At 34.8% G+C, this 7,529-nt stretch overlaps 1 long non-coding RNA gene across 15 annotated transcripts; it reads left to right on the top strand.

Moving 5' to 3' along the window:
• Window positions 1-1,820: 1,820 nt before the first annotated feature.
• On the top strand, window positions 1,821-6,782 carry LOC309496148. 15 transcript variants are annotated; one of them, XR_014204991.1, is made up of 5 exons: window positions 1,821-1,935; window positions 2,123-2,388; window positions 3,279-3,406; window positions 3,541-3,755; window positions 3,965-6,782. It is a non-coding gene; the product is annotated as an uncharacterized lncRNA (long non-coding RNA). The 15 variants fall into 15 exon arrangements; XR_014204992.1 differs by having other exon boundaries at window positions 2,090-2,388; XR_014204993.1 differs by having other exon boundaries at window positions 2,028-2,388.
• The last annotated feature ends 747 nt before the right edge of the window (window positions 6,783-7,529 follow it).

Below are 7,529 nucleotides of genomic sequence, written 5' to 3'. Positions count from 1 at the left end.
TAATAATCTAATTTATGTGAACTATGTGAAATGTTTATAGTAATATTAAAGTAAAAATATGTATTGCAACATGATTTTATTTAAAATGTATTTGTAGTCTACAATGTTAATACTGTATTTTAGTCTTATCCTTACCTCTACATTTTCTGCTCCCTGTTCTTGTTCATTGTCAGTAGGCACATTTGTCTGATTCTGGGGGGGAAATTACTAGTTCAACCCAGGATCTAAATGTTTACATTTGCAAATCATAAGCAATATATTTGCATTTGTCCATCATTGAAGGCAGAATAATAATTAAATCACTTTTAGGCAATAGGACAATTCTATGTTATGACTGGGATTTCCACAATTAAAACAATTAAGTATACAAGTCTTTAGTTCATAGTCCTTTAATTCAGTTTTGTATTAAATCACAGCGCGCTCCAGTGGCCGCCAAAAAACATTAGCGACAGTATGTCTATTCACGTAAGTTAAATAATGTTTTCGTGTTAAGCAAAGTAACTTACTGTGCGTGGCTGCTTCACTAAAAAGCTTCTTATATCACTTCCACACTTTCTTTTGGACATTCTGTTGATGTTTTAACATTTATGCTATAGGTTGCAACATCTGCCGTTAACTAGCCTTTACATGTGGGGTGGGGGAGGAAAAAATAGAGCTTTTATAAAAACGTAATAAAAAAAGATTCGTCAAAACAATTTCATTTATTTAATTATTTAATTAATAAAGATAGTTTAACCATTTTAAACACAACTTAACTCTCATTCATGTTTTACACAAGGTTTTGCGTAGTTCAGGATTGGTTCAATTATTTGATTGGATGAGGAAACATTTTGTGGGCTTGTCTTGACTCTTGACGTAATGTTGATTCTTCCATGTTCAGCGCGTGCATCGATCACACCTGCTTTTAGCAAGTTGTCCGGCTGGTATTGAGAAAATATGTAAGTAATGCAAAGTAGAATGAATCGTAATACACACACACACAATTGTGCAATAATGAATACGCTGCAGCCTGCAGCTGAGCTGACCATGTAATGGTAAGTTCACCATATTTATCTTGCGTATTTTAGCTACCCTATGTGTTGTGTTGTGTGATAAGCAAAACGTAACATTCACATTCTGAATGTGTTACGTTTTGCTTATTCGGATGTTTATAGACACATTTGTGAATGTGATGCATGTGTAGGCCTACATCAAAGTGAAAATTAAGTGCATTTCCAACTCTGAACTCAGTCCCCAAGTAAATTCGGTTATTAAATAAATAAATAGCAAAAGGAGTTGAGCGGTGTCCCCACCACTTCTCAAAGCAAAGTTACGCCACTGACCCTCAGTATATATAAGCTAGGCTAATGTACCCTAAGTACAGTTTCAGTTTAAAAAAATGTACTTGTCTCAGACAAGCGTTAATGTCAATGCTAAATATAATGAAGTATATAATATATAATGTAGTAATTTCATTATAGCACTCGTCAGCCTGCAGCATCCAATATGATGTTCCTGTAAACAACACACAGACAGAAGTTGAACAGCACAAACAAACTATAGGGTCATTATAGCAGAACTCATGTCTCCATTTGTGCTTTAAATAGTTACCGTTTTTTAGACTTTAGATAAACATTTATCACCTTAACACGGTCAGAATTAATCGATTCGGTCCGGTTACATACCGGTTACTTAGGTACTGGTTCCATATCGGTACCGGGTTTCGGTTTTTCGGTTAGTTTTAAAATTGGTTAAGATTTGAAAATCGTCTAGTGTGTCCTAGACCTTACTTTTGATAAGACTCATGATGTGAAGGTCCTGAAAAACTTTTTTTCCTTTTCTTGTCCCAAATGCCCGCATCATCCTTCGTATCGACTGGCCAACTGTCCCAGAGCACAGTCGCACACTGAATGCAATCTAAAAAACATTTGATCCTTTTCAATATTTACTGTAAATGTAAGTAACAGTTTTATCGATACAAAAAAATATATAAATATATATAGTATCTATAATTTAATGTAAATATGTATACTTTGATTTTTATACAGAAAGGTAATCACCATAAATTTTCTAAATGGCCTTTCTTGGTTTAACTTCAAACAAAATGTAGACAGCTCTTCCTGTGTCTGCATCTGTTCCACAGATGTTGCCTGCTCTTCCATGACTTCTTGCTGCTGCTGTTTCATAATTATTTCTCGCAGCTGATGCAGCTCTGCTATAATTTCATCAACCTTTCGATTCAGTGTTAGGTAGTCTGACCATAAAAATACAACACATGCATTCAAATTCTGCATGCCAGATACCATATAACATGTAAACACAACAACTCAGTGTAGCATAAAAGTAATTACTTTGCTCTTCATCTGTCCTCTGACATCTTTTTTGACAGGACACTGCTGATGCTATGAGGTAAAAAACAACAACACACATTTAACAAAGGAAAGTTAAGATTTAGTTTATTGACAGAGCATAACATGTTTAAGTTTTGTGGCTATAGCTTTGAAATTACATTATAATGAATAACATTTTTACTTAACATTTTAACATTTTTTTTAATTTGGAGTGAGGTGAGGTGCATAGCTTATATTCATTGCCATTTTGCATATTACTAGAGACCAAGCACTGAAGGTCCTATTGTACCTGTTTCTGCTCAAGTCTTGGTAATAGAGCTTAACTTATATTGATCCCAAAACATTCCTTCTAAATGGTTGTTAATTAATACAATTATTAATGTGTGTATGTATATGTGTATGTATATTTGTGTGTGTGTGTGTATATATATATATATATATATATATATATATATATATGAAGAGTTCAGATGCAAAGCCTCTAAGTGCCATCTGAAATTTTCTTCTAGAATGATCATTTTTATCAAGCTCGTATATTTAAGTTCAGTAATTTCACATAAATGACAATTAATAGGTCATTTTCATTTAAGTGAAATTACTGACCTTAAATATACGAGCTTGATAAAAATGATCATTCTAGAAGAAAATTTCAGATGGCACTTAGAGGCTTTTGCATCTGAACTCTTCATATATATATATATATATATATATATATATATATATATATATATATATATATATATATATATATATATATATATATATATATATATATATATATATAATGCAGAATATTTGTAACACTGACTTGATGGGCAAGGTGTTGTAGCATTCCTGTCTGTTAATTTTAAATGGTAATAAACATTTTGTATTAGCTCCTTATTTATTTTGTATCTATTTTTATTGGTTAGTTTGATGTAAACAACTTTAAACAAATTGTTCTTGCAGGTTACTTACTGTCTTGTGGCAATGGCTCATCATGCTGCCTATTATTTATGAATACAGGAGCTTGAGGTCTCTTGAGGTTTCCATCCATACATTTGGACCTAGGATGCTTTGCTGGTGAGGCCAATTCTGTGAGTGAAAACCACATATTGAAACGGTTATATCATTAAAAAATTTGCTAAATGCATGATTCTAATTAGTTGACAGACAGTTGGACATTAATTTTCTGTAACTTAATGAAGTAGTTATATGTTTATTGCAACAGCAGCCGACAGAACAAAATGGAGTTCCCTTGCAGTCGCCTCAAGCACCAGACGGCGTAAAGAGGATTGATTGATATTTAGATACAATAACAGTGAATTTAAATTATTTACCATCCTCCGTATCACTTTCGAAACGACTTGGTCGCCTGTGTGTTCTTTTCTTCATTTGGGAGTCTCCATCCGTTTCAACATTGGAGAGCTCCTCAGCACGCTTTAGGTAAACCAGAGCTTTCTGATAATTTGCTAAAAAACAAAATTATTATTAAATTATCAAGTATATGGAAGCCAATATTGTTGGTGTACTTGCTCTAATGATGTTGCCACTTTATTTTTACAACACTAACAATCTGAATTAAACATAAAAAATGTATAAATATGTATAAAAAACAGATACAAAGTTAGGTCTAAATTTTTTGCTTGTTGCAGGGCTACATATTTGTTACAGGTTACCGATGTTCAGCCGCAACACCGTTTACATCAGTTGCCCACCATGGTACCACCCCACATCTCCGTAAACATGAAGCTAAGTATATTTAAGCATTAGCATTAAAGTATTCTAAAAATATCTATTTAGCTAGGTAGCTAACAGACCCAGAGTATGCAGTCAGAATTTGAAATCAAACCATTTTCTCTTACATGTAAAGGATTTTTCCAGAATTCAGATTTTAAAGAGGTTCCACGTCCTCTTATCAGGCAGGTCTCCGCTTTTTGCCTTCTTAGATGGCTCAGATGGAGGCCAGTAGCAGCTCAAAATCTTTTTGTTTGTTTAGACAAAATTCCAATCATATACCATTCAAAAAGTGAAAAGGCTTTTACAATATTATACAGCCCATATAGTGTATCTACTTTATCACACAATCTATGCAATAGCAATACTTACATTTCCATTTGCCACAATCCATGACCTGCATACAATTGCAACAGTCTTCTCTTTTTCAAACTCTACCACAACGTAGGTAATCATCAAATAAATAAAAAAATAGAATTTGGTTATTGGTCATTTTAAATTTGCTAATTGGTAAATAAAGCAATTTTGTAGCAAATAAGGATTAAAAAAAATTATATATATATTTTAAATGATTCACTTACAGATATTTAATATAAAGATTTCCTGGAATACATCCTGAATAATCATGAATTCTTGCAATTTAAATGTAGGTTTTACTAAATCATGATTACTATAAATTTTGCATTATTACTGTTGCATGATTTCCTGAAATGGCATCCACATTTTAAATTTTCATAGGGTCAAGCAATGTCCATGATCGGTGTGCAAAATGTAAAGAAACAAAATATGGTTCTTATCCACATGGTCAATCATGATTGCTTGAGATTTGAAATCAGATTTTAATACTCTCCTAATTATTGTCTCCCTTGCTTTGCCAACATAGGAACCAACAATGCGAGAGTCACATGGCTCTGAGTAGAGGGGAGCTGTCTTGTCGTAGACCCTACATTGGAGTGTTTGTTTTTCCAGCCCATCTTCTTCAATAACCTCAAAGAAGGTCTGGTCAACTCCAAACAAATTGTTAGGTCTTGTACACTTGATGTGTTCCTCCATTGTTCCCTTCTGCATCTTTTCCCCTTCAAGAATTCTTCTTGTTACCTGAGCCAGTGGATTTCTTCCAGAATGAACCAGTCTCTTTAGTTTCTGGTTGAAGTTTTCAAATGGAAAAGCACTACATTCATCCAGACCCTCAAACTGTTTTGCAACATCTGCAATATGGAGCATCTGATGGACATTGTACACAAGGAAAGTTTCTCCATACAGTTCTCTGCACTGTAGCACAAAACATCTCAAGAGATCTCTCGCGTATTGCCAGTGTTTCCTTGTGAGACTTGGTTGGACCAGAATGCACATTGCTGTGGAGAAGCACATGAAGTTGTCATACAGCTCTTTTTTAAGAATTCCTTTCAGAACAACCTTTCCTGTGTACAACATTAGCTGTCTGTACTCAGTCGCTTTCCATCTGTCAATTTCATTTAGTCCCCTGGGGCGTCTGGCAAACACACTTGGAATGCTGTTTCTGAGATTTTCAAGCTTGTTGCTTACAATCATTGTGTGTCCAGCAGACATCCTTGTCTCTTTTGGCCCTCGAATCCATGTCAGGATAAGTTTTTTCATCACTCCAAGACATGCTTGATGCATATAATCAATAGGGAAACCAGAAACCATATCCATATTTAGCTGGCAAAGTGGAGTTTCTTGTTCTCCATTGTGGTGTTCTTCCTGCTGCTTTTGTCTAAAAGACTTGTCAGTACGTAACTGTAGATTGTCCACCTGCTGAAATGTCATACGCCCCAGCCACTGACCTTTCTGAAGGCATCTATCACATCCATAATACCCTGAGAAGTGTTTTATGGATTTGACGAAGGCCTTGGCAGGTGCATCACAGATAATGCCGCTAATTTTAACTATGATGCGTCTTCCATGGTACCACAGACCCTCTTTCTCCAATTTCCGAATTTCCTCAACTGCGTCGCATAGAAATTGCAAATCACCGGGCTTTGTTTTTCCACATGTGATGGCCACTGGGAACACATTTGTAGGTTTTAGATTGGTGCTGCAAAGAACCGACCAAAAGCAAGTTTTTGAACTTTTGAAGAGTGGGAGGCCATCAATATTAAGTCTCAACTCCAGGGTATGCATCTTCTCAGTTGTTTCGACCGGGTATTTCTGTATGTGAATATTTAAAAAAAATTCTACTCCAAAGTAGAAATACTCCATTCCTGACTTGTGCTGAATATTTACAGTTTTTGGAGTCTCAAGCAAGGTTCTGGAACAAGATGGAAGGTCGTTTGTTCCATGTTTCTTCAATAATTTTAGAAGACTATCCATAGCATTATGGGCAATTCCATTTTCTATGCTCCAAGAAGCGATGTCACTGGCTATGTTTGAATTTGAATCACCCATCATCAAGGAATCATCTTCTGAAAATTCATCATCTATCAAAACATCTGAATCTTCAGAAATGTATTCTGTTTCTAAGTTCAGCGTTTCACTTTCATCATTGTCCATGTTTATGTCATGCATCTCTTGGATTTCCATTATTTCCACCATATTTGTGTCAGCAGGTTCACATTTGGCTGTTATTAAAAGTTCTGAATTCTCTGTTTGTTCCCTTTTTCTTTGTAGTTTGCTTAGTCTTTTCAAAGTGACCCACTCCCTGTCATACTCTCTCTTCCTACTCTTCCTGTCCATGGCTTAAATTAGAGAGAAGGAAAGGGTAGCAATTAAATTAACTTAAAGTCCATAACACAAACTCCTCAAAACATTTTACATATTGAGAACAAGTCATTCTTATGAAACATGCTTAGTTTCATGAATTTCTGATGCTCAGGGATCTTACAAATTTTGAACTATTAGACATTTCAACTGACAGATGAAGGCTGTAATACTAAAAGCTGTCCACTAGTCATAGGATAAGACACAGTGAGCATTCAGACATGCATAAATTCCCTCTCAGCATGAGATACACTTCTCTGCTGGGGGAAGGGGTGTGGTTTGATGACGACTAATTACTTAATGTCACCACCAGAGGTCGCACAACAATTAACTGAACAAAAACAGTAATTTTGTTGAAAGTTCGAACATTTACAGTAACATTTTCAACCCTGTTACAGATGCAGTATGTACTGTACTGTCAAAATAGTTGTATATGATTATTTTACAAATGCTTATAGATCTTTAATATCATTAAACAGTTTTTTTATTGATCATTAAAAAATATATAAATATATGTCTCTATATCTGTTTCACACTCTTGCTATTCTAGAGTAACCCTTTCATTGCTGTAACTGAACAACAAGACTACCAAAGGGTTAATTGCATGTGCCTGCTGTGCAGTGTTTTTCTGAAGCCACAGGGGTGACAAAAAGAAAAGTTTGCATAATTTGTGTAGTGCTCCACCCAATAAAAATTTGCATGGTTGTGTTCACTTCTCTGCTGAAGATTAAGAGGCCTTTATGAAACAAAGAATTAAAGCATTTA

Source organism: Leuciscus leuciscus, assembly GCF_965113295.1.
Source record: "Leuciscus leuciscus genome assembly, chromosome: 4".
In the NCBI taxonomy this organism is placed as follows: Eukaryota; Metazoa; Chordata; class Actinopteri; order Cypriniformes; family Leuciscidae; genus Leuciscus; species Leuciscus leuciscus.
This window is presented reverse-complemented; position numbering and strand designations above follow the sequence as displayed.